The following is a 23,922-nucleotide window of genomic DNA, read 5'->3' as shown; positions in this document are numbered from 1 at the left end:
ACTTCCTAGGCCAGGTCACAGTGTCTCCTCCACTTTTTCCCTTTAACTTTTGCTCAAGAGATCAGACTGATTTATAAGATAAACAGACTGCTAGCCAAGAAGTCTCCTTCCTCCCCACTTCTTTCTGTTCTGGTAAGTTCCATACCTAAATAGAACATAGTGACTTATGGTTCCAGCCCAATTATTAAGAGCCTCTTCAGTCTGGAAGTGTAATGTATATGTTTGTTCATCCACATTCTTGACAGATGAACAGACTGATACCCCCAGGAAGTCATCAGCAGAAGAGAGACGGGTCTTTAGGAACACCTGTAAGCCAAGGTGTTATACAAGACTAGAGATGTGTGGAGCAGAGGTAGAAATACCCACAGATAGGAAAGAGGACCCTTCTGGGATATGGAGAGAAGGAAAGGTCAGCCTACTCAAAAGTATCCTCGATCACTTGACACACCCTCCACAGGGTCATCATCAAGGAGCTGTAATTCATCCATGACAAGAAGCTTCCAGCTCAAATGCAAACATTCCTGAGAGAGTTCCCACAGGAGCTCAGAAACGTCCTCCACGTACCCCTCATGGGGACATCTTGCTCCTACAGCAGTAAACGTCTTGCTTCCCTCCAACGGTGCTTCCTTACCTGTCCCTACCTGTGCCACGACCACAAGATGCCTACAAAAAAAAAAGAAGGACACCTCACTGGCACCTCTCTCCTGATTCTCATCTGCACTTTGTTACCTGGGCTCTGAAGCAGCCCTGCTCCTGCTCTTGGGCCACACAAAGTGCTCACGGATGTGGCCTTTTCATCTTTTGCCTACTCTCTCCCTAGGGTTCAGGCATCATCCCTGTGTCCTAACCAGGGAACAAGTGGCATGTTCCCTTTTCTCCCAGGTACCTACACACAATTGCTTCTCCTATGAAAGCCACTTCCACTGTGCACATCAATCAAGGCAGATGCATAGCAGGGGCTGGGGGACCCTGGGCTGCTCTTCCAGCACTTAGCCAAACACTGAATCTGTTTATGCTCCACTGGGACACAAAGGAATGTCACAGGCACTAAAATATTCCACTTCCCGGTTACGCCCAGGCAAGCCTTGTTGGTGTTAGGAGACCCAGATTCTACCTCAAGATTGTGCTGCTGTTTTCCCTACAGCATGGTTGGTCATACACAGGTGAGGTCCAAGCTTTAATTATCCCTTTACCTTGGGTTCCTGTCAGAGATGTTCAAACCAGAACAATTCCATCTTGAATAGGGGCTGGGTAAAATGAGGCTGAAACCTACTGGGCTGCATTCCCAGGAAGTTAGGCATTCTAGGTCATAGGAAGTCGGCACAAGATACAGGTCATGAAGACCTTGCTGATAAAACAGGATGCAGTAAAGAAGCCAGCCAAAGCCCACCAAAACCAAGATGGCGAAGAAAGTGACCTCTGGTCATCCTCACTGCTCATTACATGCTAATTATAATGCATTAGCATGCTAAGAGACACTCCCACCAGCACCACGACAGTTTACAAATGCCATGACAACATCAGGAAGTTCCCCTATATGGTCTAAAAAGGGGAGGAACCCTCTGTTCCGAGAATTGCCCACCTCTCTCCTAGAAAACTCATGAATAATCCACCCTTTCTTTAGCATATAATCCAGAAGTCACAATAAGTGTAAGCAACTGAGCAGCCCACACCGCTGCTCTGCCTATGGAGTAGCCACTCTTTTATTACTTCACTTTCTTAATAAGCTTGCTTTCACTTTATTCTATGGATTTGCCTCCAATTCTTTCTTGAGTGAGATCCAAGAACCCTCTCTTGGTGTCTGGATTGGGACCCCTTTCCGGTAACATTCCTCTAAACTAGGTCTGAGAGTCCTTTTTTTGAATTGAACGGCTACTGAGAAGTTTCCAACAATATTTGTAGAGATCAGTCTATAGTGGGTACATATCTCAGTCTACAAACTTACATTTACTTAAAAAAAAAAAAAAGAAAAGAAAAGAAAAGAAAGAAAATGCCAACTTCCAGTAAAGAACTTGGAAGTCATCTCTCCCATTCTTGCAACAAGAAAAAAATCTGAACAAACTAAAGATCATCAACTTTTTGATCCATCAGAGAATTGAGGTCACAGAGCCAATCTCTGTCCCCAAAACTGGAGAGACAGAAAAATACAAAGAATGACAGCTTCCTGGGAGCAGAAACTCACAGCTGGAGCCAATATCTGTTGTAGTGTGTGAAACCGTCATCAACTAGTTGCTGGAGGCTCAGTGTAAACCAGCTTGAGAATTGAAAGCTCTAAAGGGACCCAGTCTTCGGGAGGTGCCCACGCTTGTGTGAGTTTTGCCTTGGGGAATTCCACCAGGTCTCCATTGTGAAGATCAGAGAAAAATACCCTCTAACTTCCAGCAGAGGAGGGGGAAAGTAACTGTTCTGAAATACACCCAGAGCTCTCTGTTCTCTTTAACAAGTTCTGCCCTCAAGGGAAACTACTTTGCCAGAGTCTAACCTACTGGGGTTTTACCAAGGCCCAGCTGGCCTGGGGGAAGAGAAACACCCAACTCAGGCTCACTAAAAGACTAAGACTTGATCAGAAAAGTAAAGAATGCTTCCCTAACCCCCACACCTCACCACCACATCAAGATGGCCCCTGTATAATAACGGGATTTCAGCTTAAAAAAAAAAAAAAATTGGCTGGGCGCGGTGGTTCACGGCTGTAATCCCAGCACTTTGGGAGGCCAAGGTGGGGAGGATCACCTGAGGTCAGGAGTTCAAGACCAGCCTGGCCAACATTGTGAAACCCCATCTCTACTAAAAATACCAAAAAAATTAGCCAGGCGTGGAGGTAGGCGCCTGTAATCCCAGCTACTTGGGAGGCTGAGGCAGGAGAATGGCTTGAACCCTGGAGGCAGAGGTTGCAGTGAACCGAGATTGCACCATTGCACTCCAGCCTGGGCAACAAGAGCAAGACTCCTTCTCAAAAAAATAAAATAAAATAAAATCTACAAGCCTAAGACCCTATTCAAGGAGTCTCTAGGAAAACCCAAGACATCACAGGAGACAAAAACAAAAGTGTTCAAGAAAATTTTAATCTCTGACACTACAGCTACAGCAAACAGTGAACACAGCCTCACTCCTAGCCAGATAAACACACTAGAGATCAATCTATGTCATTTCCTTTTACCCAATACATCATATCTGACTTTCAACAGAAAATTACAAGGCATGATAAAAAAAAAAAAAAAAAAACACCTTCTGAAGAAACAAAGCAAACATCATACACAAACCTAGGTATGGCAGAGATGTGGGGATTATCAGACCAGAAATGTAAAATAACTGATTAATATGCTAAAGGCTCTAATGGAAAAGTTGGACAACATCCAAGAGCAGATGGGAAATGGAGGCAGAGAGATGGAAACTCTAAGAAAGAATCAAAAGGAGAGGCTTGAAATCTAAAACTTACTTATGCAGAATGACTGGAGGCAGTAATGGCAAGTGGGTCCTTGTGGTCTAGAAGAATCCTGCAAAAATATCTCTCTCTCCATCTCTCGAAGATTTGAAGGTAGACTAAATAATTCAGGCTCAAACTGCTTGATATGGTTTGGCTATGTCCCCACCCATATCTCAAATTGTAGCTCCCGTAATTCCCATGTGTCATGGGAGGGACCCGGTGGGAGGTAATTGAATCATGAGGGCGGGTCTTTCCCATGCTGTTCTTGTGATAGCGAAGAAGTCTCACAAGATCTGATGGATTTATAAAGGAGAGTTTCCCTGCACACGCTCTCTTGCCTGCTGCCATATAAGACATGACTTTGCTCCTCCTTTGCCTTCCACCATGACTGTGAGGCCTCTCCAGCCATGTGGAACTGTGAGTCAATTAAATCTCTTTCCTTTATAAATTACCCAGTCTCAGGTATGTCTTTATTAACAGTGTGAGAACAGATTAATACACTGCTTTTGCTGCAAACCCTGCCAACCCAGCAATTTTGTCAGAAGCTTCTGTTCACATCTCTCAAGATGGAAACCTCTATTCCAAACTATATCCAGAGCTCTCTCAACACATAGGCCTGAGTTTAAATAAAGAAGAAACACATGCAAATATGACCATGGTTTCTGGTGCGCCAATTCAGGGCCAGTTGGTAGCAAGACCTTCCAGTACAAACTATACAATGGCTCCTATAACTGGTAATGATGTTGGAATTTGTAGAGCAGAAATTAAGCAAGGGATTCATGAAGCCATTGGATCAAGATGGAAAATTCATGAAGCCATAAGGACCAAGATGGAAAAATTGAACTCAGGCTTAAATCAATAGATAATGGTATATGTGTTCAGCAAGTCAAGGATAACTCTCCAACCTTATTGGTTGGTCTGAGATTTGGGAACCAAGTACTCCAAATCAATGGTGAAAACTGTGCAGGCTGGAGCTCAGATAAAGTGCACAAGGTGCTCAAACAGGCTTTTCAAGAGAAGATTTCTATGTCCATTCATGACAGGCCCTTTGAATGGACAATTACCATGCATAAGGATAGCACTGGACATGTTGGTTTTATCTTTTAAAATGGAAAAATAGACCAGACGTCGTGGTTCACGCCTGTAATCCCAGCACTTTGGGAGGCCAAGGCAGGCAGATCACCTGATGTCAGGAGTTTGAGACCAGCCTGGCCAATGTGGTGAAACCCCATCTCTACTAAAACTACAAAAATTAGCCAGGCATAGTGGTGCACACCTATAATCCCAGCTACTCAGGAGGCTGAGGCAGGAAAATTGTTTGAATCCAGGAGGCAGGGGATGCAGTGAGCCGAGATTGCACCACTCCACTCCAGCCTGGCCAACAGAGTAAGACTCCATCTCCGAAAGAAAGAAAGAAAGAAAGAAAAGATAACATCCATAGTGAAAGACAGTTCTGTAGCCAGAAATGGTCTTCTCACAGAACATAACATCTGTGAAATCAACAGACAGAAGGTCACTGGACTGAAGGACTCTCAAATTGCAGACATACTGTCAACATCTGGGACTCGAGTTACTATTACAATCATGTCTGCTTTTATCTTTGAACAGATTAAGTGGATGACACCAAGCATGATGAAAAGCCTAATAGACCACACCATTCCTGAGGGTTTAAAATTCATCACACGACGGAAATGTAGCTGAACGTCTCTAGTTTCCTTCTTTGGCAACTTCTGTATTCTGCACGTGAGGCTTTCTGGGGCCAGCAATTGAGCATACGCTGCATGAGGATCTTTCCATCTCACATTATGGCTGGGAATCTTACTGTTTCATCTGATACCCTGTTCAGATTTCAAGAGAGCTGTAGCCTTATCCTGGTTTTATAGAGGTGAAACTTTCAAGAGATTTACTGACTTTCCTGGAATAGTTTCTTTTCCGGAAACCTGATACTTTCATAAGCCGTTGTGATTAGGATGACTGATACAGGCTTAGCTTTGTGTGAGAACCAGTCACCTTTCTCCTAGGCCATGAGAAGTGCTGTTCATGTTACTTTAGTTCTATGGCATGTTTGCATTTTTAACACATTCTACCACAGTACACTTAGAATGATTGCCTTTGATAGTTTTTTTTTTTTTTAATTCTGTGTATGTGTGTATAAAATGCCAATTAAGAACACTGGTTTCGGGCCAGGCACGGTGGCTCACGCCTGTAATCCCAGCACTTTGGGAGGTCGAAGTGGGCAGATCACGAGGTCAGGAGATCGAGACCATCCTGGCTAGTAGAGATGGTGAAACCCTGTCTCTACTAAAAATACAAAAAATTAGCTGGGTGTGGTGGTGGGCGCCTGTAGTCCCAGCTACTCGGGAGGCTGAGGCAGGAGAATGTCATGAACCCAGGAGGCGGAGCTTGCAGTGAGCCGAGATTGCGCCACTGCACTCCAGCCTGGGCGACAGAGTGAGACTCTGTCTCAAAAAAAAAAAAAAAAAGTACATTGGTTTCGGCTGGGTGCTGTGGCTCACACTTGTAATCCCAGCACTTTGGGATGCTGAGGTGGGAGGATCACTTGAGGTCAGGAGTTCAAGACCAGCCTGGCCAACATGGTGAAAACCTGTCTCTACTAAAAATATAAAAATTAGCCAGGCATGGTGGCACATGCCTGTAATCCCAGCTACTCGGGAGGCTGAGGCAGCAGAATTGCTTGAACTCGGGAGGTGGAGGTTGCAGTGAGCCAAGATCAAACCACTGTATGCCAGCCTAAGCAACAGAGTGAGACTTTGTCTCAAAAAAAAACAAAAAACAAAAAACCACTGGTTTCCTTCCACGTAAGCATTAAACAGTGTATGTAGGTTGTAAGAGATGGTGATGATTGTTCTGAAATCTTAACTACCTTCACTTAATGTGCTTGAACTGTCGCCTTAACCGTGTTAAGCATCCAGACTAAAAGCTGAAATAGAATTACTGCTGCCTTTCTAAAACGCAAAATGTGGTTCTCTATTAATCTGAAATGTACACTAGCCCAGAACAGTTTAATGATACTTAACGAGCTATAGCATAGCATAGCTGCTTAGTTGTATTTGAGATTTTCTAGTCAATGCATAATGGAAACTTCTTTCTTCTAAAAGTTGCCAGTAGCACTACAGATTGAATGTAAAAATTGTTCTAGTAAACAGGACACTTTTTTTTTTTTTTTTTGAGACAGAGTCTCACTTATTCCACTGCCCAGGCTGGAGTGCAGCGGCGCAATCTCTGCTCAATGCAACCTCTGCCTCTTGGGCTCGAGCAATTCTCCTGCCTCAGCCTCTTGAGTAGCTGGGACTGCAGACATGCACCACCATGCCCAGCTAATCTTTTTATTTTTTGTGGAGACAGGGTTTCACCATGTTGACCAGGCTGACCTCAAGTGATCCGCCCACCTTGGCCTCCCAAAGTGCTGGGATTATAGGCGTGAGCCACCACGCCCAGCCTAAACAAGATAAACTTTTGACTCCTCTTTTTTTCATTTGTGGATTAAGTGGTATAATACTTAACTTTGGCATTTGACTCTGAAGATTATGTAACCTAGCCACTTCAGATGGTTTTAGAATATTTTTCTAGTAATTTGTTGCACTTCCTGATTCCTCCTTGCAAACTAAATGACAGTGACACTTTATCCTGATTTTTTTCTTGTTTTTGATTTATGCCTATTCTATTTTAATTAAATATGTACACATAAAGTTAAAAACAAAAATAAAAAATGAAACTCATGTATGCAACAAACATGTAATGGGAATACCACACAGAAAAAAAGAGAAAGAGACAGAAAAAAATATTTGAAGTAATAATGGATGAAAATTTTCCAAAATTAATGACAGATACCAAACCACAAAACCAGGAAGCTCAGAGGAGGATAAATACACCAAGCATGATAAATACCAAAGAAATGTACATCTAGAAAATCAAAGACAGGCCAGGCGTGGTGGCTTATGCCTGTAATCCCAACACTCTGGGAGGCCAAGGTAGGCAGATCACCTGAGGTCAGGAGTTCGAAACCAGTCTAGCCAACATGGTGAAACCCCGTCTCTACTAACAATACAAAAAAAACAGTTAGCTGGGCATGGTGGTGGGTGCCTGTAATCCCAGCTACTCAGGAGGCTGAGGCACAAGAATCATTTGTACCCAGGAGGTGGAGGTTGTAGTGAGCTGAGATCACACCACTGCACTCCAGCCTGGGCAATAGAGCAAGACTCTGTCTCAAAAAAAAAAAAAAAAAAAAAAAAGAAATCAAAGACAAAAAGAAAATCTTGAAAGAAGCCAGAAGATTATCTCAATAGATGCAGAAAAGGCCTTTGACAAAATTCAACAACGCTTCATGCTAAAAACTCTCAATAAATTAGGTATTGATGGGACATATCTCAAAATAATAAGAGCTATCTATGACAAACCCACAGCCAATATCATACTGAATGGGCAAAAACTGGAAGCATTCCCTTTGAAAACTGGCACAAGACAGGGATGCCCTCTCTCACCACTCCTATTCAACATAGTGTTGGAAGTTCTGGCCAGGGCAATCAGGCAGGAGAAGGAAATAAAGGGTATTCAATTAGGAAAAGAGGAAGTCAAATTGTCCCTGTTTGCAGATGACATGATTGTATATCTAGAAACCCCCACTGTCTCAGCCCAAAATCTCCTTAAGCTGATAAGCAACTTCAGCAAAGTCTCAGGATACAAAATCAATGTACAAAAATCACAAGCATTCTTATACACCAATAGCAGACAAACAGAGAGCCAAATCATGAGTGAACTCCCATTCACGATTGCTTCAAAGAGAATAAAATACTTAGGAATCCAACTTACAAGGGACGTGAAGGACCTCTTCAAGGAGAACTACAAACCACTGCTCAATGAAATAAAAGGGGATACAAACAAATGGAAGAACATTCCATGCTCATGGGTAGGAAGAATCAATATCATGAAAATGGCCATACTGCCCAAGGTAATTTATAGATTCAGTGCCATCCCCATCAAGCTACCAATGACTTTCTTCACAGAATTGGAAAAAACTACTTCAAAGTTCATATGGAACCAAAAAGAGCCCGCATCGCCAAGTCAATCCTAAGCCAAAAGAACAAAGCTGGAGGCATCACGCTACCTGACTTCAAACCATACTACAAGGCTACAGTAACCAAAACAGCATGGTACTGGTACCAAAACAGAGATATAGATCAATGGAACAGAACAGAGCCCTCAGAAATAATGCTGCATATCTACAACTATCTGATCTTTGACAAACCTGAGAAAAACAAGCAATGGGGAAAGGATTCCCTATTTAATAAATGGTGCTGGGAAAACTGGCTAGCCATATGTAGAACGCTGAAACTGGATCCCTTCCTTACACCTTACACAAAAATTAATTCAAGATGGATTAAAGACTTAAATGTTAGACCTAAAACCATAAAAACCCTAGAAGAAAACCTAGGCATTACCATTCAGGACATAGGCATGGGCAAGGACTTCATGTCTAAAACACCATAAGCAATGGCAACAAAAGCCAAAATTGACAAATGGGATCTAATTCAACTAAAGAGCTTCTGCACAGCAAAAGAAACTACCATCAGAGTGAACAGGCAACCTACAAAATGGGAGAAAATTTTCGCAACCTACTTATCTGACAAAGGGCTAATATCCAGAATCTACGATGAACTCAAACAAATTTACGAGAAAAAAACAAACAACCCCATCAAAAAGTGGGCGAAGGACATGAACAGACACTTCTCAAAAGAAGACATTTATGCAGCTAAAAAACACATGAAAAAATGCTCACCATCACTGGCCATCAGAGAAATGCAAATCAAAACCACAATGAGATACCATCTCACACCAGTTAGAATGGTGATCATTAAAAAGTCAGGAAACAACAGGTGCTGGAGAGGATGTGGAGAAATAGGAACACTTTTACACTGTTGGTGGGACTGTAAGCTAGTTCAACCATTGTGGAAGACAGTGTGGCGATTCTGCAAGGATCTAGAACTAGAAATACCATTTGACCCAGCCATCCCATTACTGGGTATATACCCAAAGGACTATAAATCATGCTGCTATAAAGACACATGCACACATCTGTTTATTGTGGCACTATTCACAATAGCAAAGGCTTGGAACCAACCCAAATGTCCAACAATGATAGACTGGATTAAGAAAATGTGGCACATATACACCATGGAATACTATGCAGCCATAAAAAAGGATGAGTCCATGTCCTTTGTAGGGACATGGATGAAATTGGAAATCATCATTCTCAGCAAACTATTGCAAGGACAAAAAACCAAACACCGCGTGTTCTCACTCATAGATGGGAATTGAACAATGAGAACACATGGACACAGGAAAGGGAACATCACACTCTGGGGACTGTTGTGGGGTGGGGGGAGGGGGGAGGGATAGCATTAGGAGATATACCTAATGCTAAATGACGAGTTAATGGATGCAGCACACCAGCATGGCACATATATACATGTGTAACTAACCTGCACATTGTGCACATGTACCCTAAAACTTAAAGTATAATAATAATTAAAAAAAAAAAAGAAAGAAGCCAGACGAAAGAAAAAAACACCGTACCTACAGAGGAACTAGGATTAAAAAGTATAATGGGCTTCTTTTTGAAACGAATGCAAGCAAGAATAAAGTGGAGTGAGATATTTAAAGTGTTGGAAGAAAAATAATCAATCTAGAGTATTGTACCCAGTAAAATTATCTTTCAGAAGTGAAGGAGAAACAAAGACACTCCCAGAAAAATACTGAGGAAATCTGTCTCCAATAGAACTGCCTTGCAAGAAATATTAAAAGAAGTTTTTCAGAGAGAAGGAAAACAATATTGGTCAGAAGCTCAAATCTACATAAAGAAAGGATGGAGAAAGAATGAATGAAGGTAAATAAAATCTTGTATTTTTCTTATTCTTAATTGATCTAACAGCAGTTTGTTCAAAATAATAATAGTAATAATGTATTTGGTGATTATAGCTTACAGATAAGTGAAATTAATGACAGCAATCATATAACGGACAAGAGGGAGGAATTGGGAGTACTCTGCTATAAAGTACAGTCAGGTGTCACTTAATGGCAGGGACGTATTCTCAGATATGTGTCATCAGGTGATTTTGTCCTTCTGCAAACATCGCAGAGTGTACTTACACAAACCTAGATATTATAGCCTACCGCACACCTAGGCTATATTGTACAGCCTATTGTTGCTAGGTTACAATCCTGTACAGCATGTTGCTGTACTAAATACTGTAGGAAATTGTAACACTATGGTAAATATTTGTTTATCTAAATACATAGCCAACATCAGAAAGGTACAGTAAAAATACAGTATTATAATCTCAGCCAGGTTCAGTGGCTCGTGCCTGTAATCCCAGCACTTTGAGAGGCCCGAGCAGGCAGGTCACTTGAGGTCAGGAGTTCAAGACTAGCCCAGCCAACATGGTGAAACCCCGTCTCTACTAAAAATACAAAAGTTAGATGGGCATGATGGTGACAGGTGCCTGTAATCCCAGCTACTCAGGAGGCTGAGGCAAGATAATTGCTTGAACCCAGAAGATGGAGGTTGCAGTGGGCTGAGATTGCACCACTGCACTGTGGCCTGGGTGACAGAGTGAGGCTCCAAAACAAAACAAAAAAACAGTATTATAATCTCTTATGGAAGCACCATTGTATATGCAGTCTATCATTGACTGAAACATCATTATACAGTGCACAACTATACTTGCACTACCTGTGAAGTTGTTCAATGTTATTTCCAAGTAAAACTAGATTAGTTGTAAATGTATATTGCAAATTCTAGGGCAACCAATTAAAAAGGTTAAAGAAGAAGTATAATTGATAAGCTAAGAGAGGGAAGATAATTAAATCATATAAGATGCTCAATTAAAACCAGATAATGCAGAAAAAAGAGTGGAAAAAATACAACAGCAAGGACAATGAGGCAATTAATAGAAAATACTTATGAATACAGTAGATATTAAACCCACTATAAAAATAATCACTTTAAATGTGAATGGTCTAAATACACCAATTAAAAGCAAAGACTGGCTGGGCACAGTGGCTCATATGTATAAACCCAGCACTTTGGGAGGCCGAGGTGGGCAGATCATGTGAGGTCAGAAGTTCAAGACCAGCCTGGCGAACATAGTGAGACCTCATCTTTACTAAAAATACAAAAATTAACTGGGCACGGTGGCCTACGCCTGTAATCCCAGCTATTTGGGAGGCTGAGGCAGGAGAATCACTTGAACCCAAGAGGCAGAGGTTGCAGTGAGCTGAGATCATGCCACTCCACTCCAGCCTGAGTGACAGAGTGAGACTCCATCTCAAAATAAATAAATAAATAATAAAATAAAAGACTGTCAGAGTGAATTAAAAAACAAGACCCAACTATATGTTGCCTACAAGAGACCCAAATTAAAGACATAAATAGATTAAAAGTGAAAGGGCCGGGCGTGGTGGCTCACACCTGTAATCCCAGCACTTTGAGAGGCCGAGGTGGGCAGATCACAAGGTCAGGAGATCAAGACCATCCTGGATAACACAGTGAAACCCTGCCTCTACTAAAAATACAAAAAAATAGCCAGACGTGGTGGCGGGCACCTGTAGTCCCAGCTACTCGGGAGGCTGAGGCAGGAGAATGGCGTGAACCCGGGAGGTGGAGTTTGCAGTGAGCCAAGATCACACCACTGCACTCCAGCCTGGGCGACAGAGCGAGACTCCATCTCAAAAAAAAAAAAAAAAAAAAAAAGTGAAAGGATGGTCAACAGATGAATGGATTTTAAAACGTAGTACATACATACAATGAAATATTATTCAGTCTTAAAAAAGAAGAAAATTCAGTATGACAATATGAATGAAACTTGAGAACATTATGCTAAGTGAAATAAACCAGTCACAGAAAGACAAATACTGCATGATTCCACTTACACGAGGTATCTAAAATAGTTAAATTCATAGAACCAAACAGTGGAATGGTGGTTGCCAGGAGCTGGGAGGAAGGGGAAATAGGGAGTCATTAATCAATAGGCATGAAGTCTTAGTCAAGCAAGATGAACAAGCTCTACAGATCTTCTGCATAACATTGTACCCAGAGTCAACAATAATGTATTGTACACTCAAAAATCTGATAAGAGGGTAGATCTCACATAAAGTGTTCTTACCACAATTTTTTTAAGTAAAGAGATTGAGCTGGGCGCAGTGGCTCATGCTTGTAATCCCAGCACTTTGGGAGGCTGAGGCAGGTGGATCACTTGAGGGCAGGAGTTTGAGACCAGCCTGACCAACATGGTAAAACCCCGTCTCTACTAAAAATACAAAATTAGCCAGATATGGTGGCACATGCCTATAATCCCAGCTATTCAGGAGGCTGAGGCAGGACAATTGCTTGAATCTAGGAGGCAGAAGTTGCAGTGAGCCAATATCACACCATTGCACTTCAGCCTGGGCAACAAGAGCGAAACTCCATCTCAGAAAAAAAGACAAAAAAAAATAGAGATTGCAGCACTTGTGTATTGCTGATAGAAACGAAAATGGTGCTGCTGCTGTGGAATAGTTTGGCATTTCCTCAAAACCTTAGACATAAAACTGCCATATGACCCATCCATTCCACCTCTAGATTCATACCCCAAAGAACTGAAAGCAGGAGGCTAAGCAGATACTTGTATACCAATGTTCATAGCAGCATTATTCACAATAGCCAAAAGGTAGAAACAACTCAAATGTCCATCAACAGATGAATGGATGAACAATACACAGTATACATGCAATGGAATATTATTCAACCTTAAAAATGGGAAAAAATCCTGATTTATGCTATAACATAGACAAACCTTAAAAACATTATTGTAAGTGAAATAAGCCAAAGACAAAAGGACAAATATTGCATGATTCTACTTACATGAGGTAGCTAGAATAGGAAATTTATAGGGAAAGAATGTAACATAGAGGCTACCAGGGGCTGGAGATGGAGGAGAGGGAAATTGGGAGTTATAGTTCAGTGAGTTCAGAGTTCTTGTTTCCAAGTTCTGGGAATGGACAGTGGTGATACTTGGCAAACACTATGAATATTCCTAAGACCACTAAACTGTACACATTAAAATAGTTAAAATGGTAAATTTCATTGTGTATATTATGCCATAATAAAAAATTTTGAAGTAAAAGGATGAAGAAAGTTACTAATCAATATTCTGTGCTAACACTAATCAAAAGGAAGCTGGAGTATTTGTATTAATTTCAGACAAAGCAGACTTCAGAGCAAAGAAAATTATCAAGAATAAAGAGGGGCATTACAAATGATAAAGGGGTCAATTGTCCAAGAAGACATAGCAATTTTTAATGTATATGTGCCTAATAACAGAGCATCAAAATATGTGAGGCAAAAACTGAAAGGACTGCAAGGAAAAATAGATGAATTCCCGATTATAGTTGAAGACTTCAACACCCCGGTATAAAAAATAGGTCTAGCAGGCAGAAAATCAGTAAGAACACAGTGGAACTGAACAGCACCATCAATCAACAGAATCTAATTGACATTTATTAATAATCCTTTCAACAACAGCAAAATACACAATCTTCTCAAGCTCACATGGAACATTCATCAAGACAGATCATATTCTGGGTCATAAAATCCACCTTAACAAATATAACGCTGAAGCACTGGATTTTCGCAGTGAGAAAGATGTATTGTGAGTCAACTGACAAGGAGAGAGGAGGAAGCTCTCTGCTCTGTCTCCGTGAGCTGGGGGCTGCAATGGGTTTTATAAGCATAGGGTAATGAGGCATGATGTGATTGGATCTTGCGATGAGATGATGCTGGGAGGCATGATCTGACTGAATCCTGCCATGGGGTGGCACCAGGGTCCAATCTGATTGGATCCTGGATCCTGCCTGCAGTGTTCGCTCCTTAATTCAGTCCCCACTGCTCAGTCTGAGCACTTAGGTTCCACCCGTGGTTGCACGATTGGTTCACCTGGGCATGCTCACGTTACTTGAACTTCAATCTGGGGGTCCACGGCAACTTTAAAACAACTAGTAACTTTGTTCACTAAAAACTGAACAAGGTTGGTCTGATATGGCTACAGCTCCTCTCTCCAGTGCCTCCACCTTGCTTTATTTCTCACTTGCCCACCCTCTGCTCTTTCCTCTCATTCAGGGCTGAGTCTTCCAGCCTCCATCAGCGTGGGCTGAGTCTTCCAGCCTCCATCTTTCTCCCATGCTGGATGCTTCCTGCCTTCAAACACTGGACTCCAAGTTCTTCAGCTTTTGGACTCAGTAGGCACAGCAGGGATGGAGGTGGGGCAGCCTGTTGCCTCAAGATGGCCAGGCCTCCTCACCATTCCCATAAGGACATAGGCTTTGGGAAGAATAAAGCCAAAGAAACTTACTTCTGCTTTGAGTCATGTTCTACCCACCTGCCCCCACACGCACACCTCCCAAGGCAATAGACACAGAATTGTCCTGATTAAATAGAACAACTTGGCTGGGCGCGGTGGCTCACTCCTGTAATCCCAGCACTTTGGGAGGCCGAGGCGGGTGGATCACCTGATGTCAGGAGTTTGACACCAGCCCAGCCAACATGGTGAAACCCTGTTTCTACCAAAAATACAAAAAAATTAGCTGGGCATGGTGGCAGGCGTCTGTAATCCCAGCTACTCAGGAGGCTGAGGCAGGAGAATCGCTTGAACCTGGGAGGCGGAGGTTGCAGTAAGCCAAGATCGTGCCATTGCACTTCATCCTGGGCAAGAAGAACCAAACTCTGTCTCAAATAAATAAATAGAACAACTAGCACAGCAGGAAAATATGGGGTGAGTGAGAAAAATAAATCACTCCATAGAAATTCCATATTAAACCCCACACCTGGTAGGTCTAAAAACCAAACATTCAGACATACAAAGACAAAGGAACTTTCTATACTCATCGCTGAACTGAACACAGCTCCTATGTTTGTTGATGGCAGAATACGGCATAATTTTGCCAAGTCAGGGTAAACTCACTAACCTCTGAATCGTCTTCTCCTCTTTTGAGTAAATGCTTGGTTATTTTAAGGCTCACTTCCCCCCTTATTCGCACCTTCTTGGTGGTGATATGAGTTTCAAGGAGCTTTTATCCTGTCCTCAGAGAAAGAGAGACACTTGGCCTGGAGCGGCCTTAGGTCTATGCTTGTCTTTCCTGAAGGGTAGCCTGGCCCATTGGATGGTGGGGCTAAGCCCCAGCCTCACTACCTCTGCTGCTACGGTCACAGCTGCTCCAGAATCCCTTTAAATTTACAGTGGTGCTATCATAATCAGAATAGTAATTTTAAAATTAAGCTGCCATGTTCCCAACAGACACACTGAGTCAGACCACGCAGCGGGAATCTGGAAACGTACATTGAGCCGCCCAAGGGTATGTTATGCATAGAGAATGTGAGAACGAGTGGAGAGGCTCTTATGATCCTGTCTCTTGAGAATCTGACCCAAAGAGCAGGAGCCAGGGATCTGAGCCTGAATCCGGTCACCACCAATTCCTTTCCATGCCCTCAACTAGTCCATGCTTTCTCTCTAGCAGGAAAACAGATTTTACATCATCACACAATCATCTCCATTGTGATCATTTTCATGATAAAATTCAGCCGGGCATGGTGGTGTGTGCCTGCAGCCCCAGCTATACGGGAGGCTGAGGCAGGAGGATCAATTGAGCCCAGGAGTTCGAACCTGTAGTGTGCTAGATGGTGCCTGTGAATAGTCACTGCATTCCAGCCTGAGCAACACAGTGAGACCTCATCTCTTAAAAAAAAAAAAAATTCATGCTCTGAGTCCTTCAGGATTTATTCTTTGGGCTCAAAAATCTTTCCATTTTAATTTCCTTAGATTTCAAGCTCATGAATTTGTTTTAAAATCTCCTTAGAGATTCAATTGATCTTTGCTGCATCTGCCTTCTTACTAAAGTGAAGCCTGCTTCAGCCTTGTGGGTCTAGTTCCCTAGGAGGATCCTGGAGTGCAGTGCCAAGTAATAGAGACAGAGGGAGATTAAGGAAACTTTAGTTAATACCTCAAAGTTTGCCCCAGTATAACTTTTTTTAAAAAAAGAATAGAAAAGAAAGAAAATCCTGATTCAACAGCTTTTCAGTGAGATGAACCCTACTTGGTTTAATTGGAGGGTGGGGGAAAAACAGCGGAACGTATCAGTTAAGAGAAGTGGCACTTTTTAAAACCTCAAAGAGCTGTCTGAGCCTCTATGGAAGATGCTGTTATGGGAGCCCCAATATCTGTTATTCTCTTCTTCTACCAATGCCAAATTTTTAGCTGGGCATGTGGTTGTCCAGAATCAAAACTACACAGTCTGGGCTTCACTTGCAGCTAGATGGAGCTGTTTCTGTATGCCCTAGGATGCAGTCTCCATCTCTGTGTTAGTAAGTAAAGTTAAACTGAGTCAGGCTGGCTGTTGTAACAAAACAATCCCAAACTTTCAGGAACTTTCCCAATTAAATGCTTCTGCCTCACCAATTCACAACTGCAAAAATGTGGAACCAACCAAAGGCCCATCAGTCAATGAGTGGATAAAGAAACTGTGATATATATATATATATATATATATATATATATATATATATATGATGGAATACTAATCAGCCATAAAAAGGAATGAATATATGGCGTTCACGGCAACCTGGATGGGACTGGAGAGTATTATTCTAAGTGAAGTAACTCAGGAATGGAAAACCAAACATCGCATGTTCTCACTCATAAGTGGGAGCTAAGCTATGAGGATGCAAAGGCATAAGAATGATACAATGGAGTTTAGGGACTCAGGGGGAAAGGGTGGGAAGGGGGTGAGGGATAAAAGACTACATATTGGGTTCAGTGTATACTGCTCGGGCGATGGGTGCACCAAAATCTCACAAATCATCACTAAAGAACCTGCTTATGTAACCAAACACCATCTGTTCCCCCAAAAAACTACAGAAACATAAAAAATTAAAAAAAAAAAAAAGCATGTGCCTCACTCTCATAAAGCCCAATTCAGTGTTCCCAATCAGGGAGCAGTCCCCCTTGCTTCTAACCAGGGACGTTGACTTCTGCTATCTGTGGCTCTGTCCTCCTAGAGAGCCTCATGCCCCTCTCTATTCAGCAAGCAGATGGAGAAGACAGCAGGGCTCCTGCAGAGAAGGTTTTTCTAGACCGGGCTAAAAGTGACAAATTCCATGGCCAGGATTGATGCTATGCTCACATCTAACACAAAGGCGGTGACAAAAGACATTACACGATCTAAGGGTGTGTCCTGAAGGATGAGGAACACAGGATATTGGTGAGCACTGAGAGCCACTGGCCCGTCCCACTTCCTCCCACCGTCAGGCCAGCCAGGTTCACAAACACTGGCTGATGCCTTCCACAGGCTGGGGCCATGCACATGTTTCTAGGGACATGACATGGCCCATGCCCAATCGTACCATCAAGGCGCTATCCGCCCAAAGGAGGAAGACGGATGGTCTACATATCCAAATAAAATAAGGTGGCAAGTACTACATACAGCTTAATAAAGGACTATGTCAACCACAGAGGGAAAAATCCAATTCATTCTGCCTGGTAGACGTGAGGCAGTTATCCTGGAGGAAGAGACGCTGGCACTGGGTCTTGACTGATGAAGAGAATGTCTCCAGAGAAGGGGTTTTAGGTAGAAGGGGCAGCTGAGCAAAGATGTCACAGCTCAAAGGTAATGAGCCAGGTGTGTCCGCTGTGTGACACGGACAGCGTGGAAAGCCCTGGAACCCTGTCTCCCAAAGCTATCCGGTCCTATCTGCCTATTGATGTCCTGCCCACCTGCAAAGCTCAGAGTCTTCCAAGAGGCCTTCCTTCACAGCCTTTCCTACACACACAGCATCCGGCCAGGGTCAGGCCAATGTCTAATTAATCCCTAGAACCCAGCAGAGAGTAGCCCAGCACCTTCCGCACAGGAGTGCCTTGAGAAGTCAAGATCAATGACTCCAGCCTCATTTATGTAATGGTAAATAGCACTGGTCTTTGTCAAATGGCTGGAAATTTTGTTCACCTCCTGGTGTCCCCGGAGCTAGTTAATGGTTAGTTTCTGATTGCCGCCTCATGCTGTCTGGCGGGAGGTTCTGAGTGACTCAGGGCTCTGCTGACATTCCAGGAGGTCACCGGAGAGATGGAGAGACGTTCCCCCAAACGTGACCCCAGGCACACAGACAGCAAACATAGCAGGAAGCAGGAAAAGAGCCTTTCTCCCTTCTAAGTGCTCATACATCAACCAAAGAACCAAGATCCTTGTTGTTCCTCCAGATGAATTTATAATATGATGAACAGGAAAAATAAAATCTGCTCAGCCCATTTTTATAAGAGCAGATGCCCTTTTCCAAGGTTGATAGAAACCCCTGATTGGCGGCACAGAAAAGAACATTTCAGTCCTTCCAAATTTCTAAAAATATGCATACGATGTTAGATAGTTGACCACTAATGTTCCTAAGATAATAACACTAAGAAAGACTTGTTATTTAAAAAAGAAGTCAGTTGAGACATTTTAAAAATTCACATTTACATGACTTAAAATTTAACCATGCATGAATATAGACTATATAAATGATATGTCCTCACTGGAGGGATAAAAGCATTCAGAATAAAAGCCATAATAAGTTAGTAGCTATTGCATTATTATGATCTTATGCACATCAATGATCTATTCATAGTAATCATCACAACTGAAGTTTAGTGAGCAATTGCTGTGTGGCAGACACCACACTAAGGGCTTCATGCATTTCCTCAGTGAATTCTCGCCGCAGCCCTATAACAGCAGTCCTGTTCCTATCTCGTTTTACAGATAAGGAGCAGAGGCCTGCATGGGACCTCTCAGGGAGAAAGTAACAAAGTCAGGCCTAGCATTCGAGTCTGTCTCAGTCTAAAACCTATGATTTTAACCACCCGCCACACTGTCTCCTTAAATGGCTCCTATGTGTCTATTCATTCCTTAAACGAGCATTTATTGAGCATCTGCACGCAAGCACTAGGCTAAGTCCTAGAGGATAGAAATGTGTACAAAAGTCTGCCCTCCGCAAACCTCTGCTCTAGAAGTTAGTATCCACTTTAGCTTTAAAATGGCTATGCAGATGGCTATTTTATTCGAAATAAACTCAAACTGGAAACAACCCAAATGGTCTTCAGAGGATAACTGGTTAAAAATCAACAGTGGCTGGCCAGGTGCGGTGGCTCACGCCTGTAATCTCAGTACTTTGGGAGGCCGAGGTGGGCAGATCATGAGGTCAGGAGTTCAAGACCAGCCTGAACAACATGGTGAAACCCCGTCTCTACTAAAAATTACAAAAATTAGCTGGGCATGGTAGTGCGTGCCTGTAATCCCAGCTACTCTGGAGGCTGCAGCAGGAGAATTGTTTGAACCAGGGAGTTGGAGGTTGCAGTGACCCAAGACCGTGCCACTGCACTCCAGCCTGGCAACAGAGCAAGACTCCCTCTTAAAAACAACAACAACAAAAAAAAAATCAACAATGACTGACCCAAACCACAGAATACCACTCACTAATAAAAAAGAACAAACTAGCCAGGCGCGGTGGCTCACACCTGTAATCCCAGCACTTTGGGAGGCCGAGGCAGGCAGATCACAAGGTCAAGAGATCGAGACCATCCTGGCAAACATGGTGAAACCCTGTCTCTACTAAAAATACAAAAATTAGGTGGGTGTGGTGGTGCGTGCCTGTAGTCCCAGCTACTCAGGAGGCTGAGGCAGGAGAATGGTGTGAACCCAGGAGGCAGAGGTCGCAGTGAGCCAGAGATGGTGCCACCGCACTCCAACTTGATGACAGAGCAAGACTCTGTTTCAAAAAAAAAAAAAACTATTAATACAGAAATGGCTTGGATGGATCTCAAAGGAATCCTTCTGAATGAAAAAGTCCACTAGCAGGTTATATACTGTATTAGTCCATTCTCACACTGCTATAAAGAAATACCTGAGACTGGGTAATTTATGAAGAAAGGAGGTTTCATTGGCTCATAGTTCCTTAGGCTGTACAGAAAGCGTGGTGCTGGCATCTGCTCAGCTTCTAGGGAGGTCTCAGGAAACTTACAATCATGGCAGAAGGCAAAGGGGAAGCAGGCACATCTTACATGACCAGAGCAGGAGGGAGGTGCGGGGGCAGGGATATGCCACACACTTTTAAACAGACAGATCTTGCAAGAACTCTGTTGTGAGCACAGCACAAGGGAAATGATGTAAACCATTAGAAACCACCCCCACGGCCGGGTGTGGTGGCTCACACCTGTAATCCCAGCACTTCGGGAGGCCAAGGCAGGCAGATCACTTGAGGACAGGAGTTCAAGACCAGCCTGGCCAACATGGTGAAACCCTGTCTCTACTAAAAATACAAAAATTAGCTGGGCGTGTTGGTGTGCACCTGTCATCCCAGCTACTCAGGAGAATCGCTGGAACCCAGGAGGCGGAGGTTGCAGTGAGTCCAGATCGCGCCACTGCACTCCAGCCTGGGTGAAAGAGCGATACTCTGTCTCAAAAAAAAAAAAGAAAAGAAAAGAAAAAGAAAAAAGAAAGAAAGAAAGAAAAAGAAACCATCCCCACGATCCAATCACCTTCTACCAGGCCCCACCTGCAGCACTGGGGATTACATTTCAACATGAGATCTGGGCGGGGACACAGATCCAAACTGTATCACATACAATATGATTCCATTTATGCAACATTCTGAAATGACAAAATTACAGCAATGGAGAACAGGTAAGTGGTTGCCAGCAGGTGGGGAGGAGAAAGGAGGGAAGGTGACTTGAGGCTCTAAAGGGGTAGCATGAGGGAGCCTCCTGGTGATGGAGCAAAATCAAGATGTATCTTGATTTGGGTGATGGTTATAAGAATCCACACATGTGATAAACCTGCCTACAACTACACACACACACACACACACACACACACAAATACATATAAAATGGGAAATCTAGGTAGGTTCTGTGACCCAATCTCAATATCATGGTTGTGATATTGTACTGTAGCTATGTAAGATGTCACATTGGGAGAAACTGAGGGAAGGGGACAAGGACCTTCCTGCACACTTTTTGTTTGCATCATCCTTGAATCTATAATTATGTCAATTTTTAAAATTGAATTACTCCTCAAGTTTTTTCCTTTATTGGAGGCTATTTAACCCCACTTGCAGCTGCAACATCTCAGCTGTTGCCCAGAGAAAGCGAAGTTCATTGGTACTTGGCCGACCCCAAATTGGAGTTATTGTAGCTAGTAGTTAGATAAAGCCAGCAATTAATCTGTAACTATCCTGTCTGCAGCTAAATGATAGTCTCCCATACAGAGATTTCTCTTTTTAGCATTTTTTGGTTTGTTTCTTGGGATTTTTTTTTTTTCTGAAGCATGGCCCTTTTATGAAATAGATCCAAAAACACATTTTCCACTTTCATACATTTGCTAAGTTATGATCTAAAATATTTTTATGACACATACATATAAATAAACAACAACCCCTCCCATTCTAGGCCATGTTTCTTTTTGAAGAATTATCCCATTTGTTATCCTATTTCTATAGCATGCCACCCATGAACCTGATTCAAAGGCCAAAATCCCACAAAATAAAGGTAGCATTTGGCTGATAATCCACTCCAAGCAAACAAAGTCTTCTCTTGAGTCAGTAGAAGTTTTGGTTCTGTTTTTACCAAAAATCCTCTCATTCCCTAAAGACAGACTCTGTCTTTATGCAGTCTATTTGTCAAATACAAGGTGCCATGAATTGGGAGACATCTTGATTTCAAGCATGAAATATCAAGCATATTTCGATGAATGAGATACTCCAGCATGAAGAAAGCCTGTCTCCGAATCGGTGGGCTGCAGGGGGAGCACCACCCTCCAGATGGAGAAAGCATAACCCCTGCGTGTATTTGAAGAGCCATATACCCCTTAAGCCATAAAAAAAAAAAAGTTTCATTCTTGATGATGTAATCCTCTCTATGAAAAATACAAAAATTAGCCGGGCGTAGTGGCCCATGCCTGTAATCCCAGCTACTCAGGAGGCTGAGGCAGGAGAATCCCGGGAAGCGGAGGTTGCAGTGAGCCAAGATCGCACCACTACACTCCAGCCTGGGTGACAGAACGTGACTCCATCTCAAAAAAAGAAAAAAACCCACAAGATCCAAACCAAGGTTTCCCTTTTGCACAATAAGAACGCGTGTGGGGAACAATTGTGTGGTTCTTTGCACTGGCCAGATGAGCTCATGAGAAAATTCCCAGCAAGAGCAGCGCCTGGGTGACGGCAGTGAGTCACCCGCAGAGGCCTGACTCCATCACAAGGCTGGGGACAGCGTTCCCGGCATGGAGTGTCAGCTACTTCCTGGCATGGAGTGTCAGCTACTTCCTGTCTGAGTCAGGCGCAGGCCCCGAGGGTGGCTCCGCTGAGGGAACTGGCACCTTCTCCACACACCTCCTTCGCCGAGTCACAGACAAGCTATGCAGAGAAATCTACCGGAGCCACGGCAAGGCTCTGGAAGAGGACAGAGAAGGGAGCAGCTTCCAGAGGCCACATAGGTTTGTCGCCATGACAACAGAGGGGCGGGGCCGTGACCACCAGCCCCTGGCACAAGGCCCCCAAGTGCCGAAGGGTCACTGAGTCTTAAGCAAAGAGCAAGAGGCATCAGCCTCATGGGACAATCCACCCAGAGTCGCCTAACCACAGACCCCAAAAGTCCCCTAGTGGACACCACCCAGTCCAGGAACAGATCAAATTCAAGAATACATAAACTTGGGTGGGAAAAAAAATCTTTTCCTCCACTAACCAGGAACTGATATTTAGCATTTTCATTATGAAGATAGGCAGCATACCACACGAGCAGCCTCTGTGTGTCGGTCACCAGTAAAAATCATAATATGTTCATGGCACATGATGGTTATTGCAGTTTTTTTTTTTTTTTTTTTGAGACAGAGTCTGGCTCTGTCACCCAACCTGGAGTGCAGTGGTATCATCACAGCTCACTGCAACCTCGACCACCCGGGCTCGAGGGATCCTCCCACCTCAGCCTCCAAGTTGCTGGGACTATAGGCGTGTGCCACCACACCCAGCTAATTCTTTTTAGATGGGGTCTCACTATGTTGCCCTGGCTAGTCTCAAACTCCCGGGCTTAAGCAATTCTCCTACATCAGCCTCCCAAAGTGCTGGGGTTACAGGCATGAGCCACCACACCCAGCCTGTTGCAGATGTCTTGAAAGAGTATTTACCCTTCATCTCTACTGTGAAATTACGGTTGTTTTCAGACTTGCCACTATTGAATGCATTATTAAAGTGGCACATATATTTCTACATTGTAAATGTTTATATTTGGCATTTTGATATCAGTATTTCAAGAGTTCTTTCCTTCGTAATCCAAAGTGTGTTATTTTTTAAATGTAAACATTATTCTAAGAAGGGGCTCAGGATCAACCCTGGAGGATCAGAGGGGCTACAGCACACACAAAAAAGCTTCAGTACA

The 23,922-nt window shown here is 43.1% G+C and overlaps 1 protein-coding gene and 1 pseudogene across 5 annotated transcripts in view; one reads left to right on the top strand and one right to left on the bottom strand.

The window, feature by feature from the left end:
* Positions 1-23,922, bottom strand: part of PFKFB3 (6-phosphofructo-2-kinase/fructose-2,6-biphosphatase 3) — a 184,573-nt gene that overhangs the window by 31,547 nt on the left and 129,104 nt on the right. The gene's annotated exons all lie outside the window — the stretch shown is intronic.
* On the top strand, positions 3,930-4,536 carry LOC100608490 (syntenin-1-like; annotated as a pseudogene).

The sequence above is a fragment of the Pan troglodytes genome, chromosome 8 (genome assembly GCF_028858775.2).
Source record: "Pan troglodytes isolate AG18354 chromosome 8, NHGRI_mPanTro3-v2.0_pri, whole genome shotgun sequence".
Lineage (NCBI taxonomy): Eukaryota > Metazoa > Chordata > Mammalia > Primates > Hominidae > Pan > Pan troglodytes.
The sequence above is the reverse complement of the archived record's forward strand: the minus strand, read 5'-3'. Positions and strand labels throughout refer to the sequence as shown.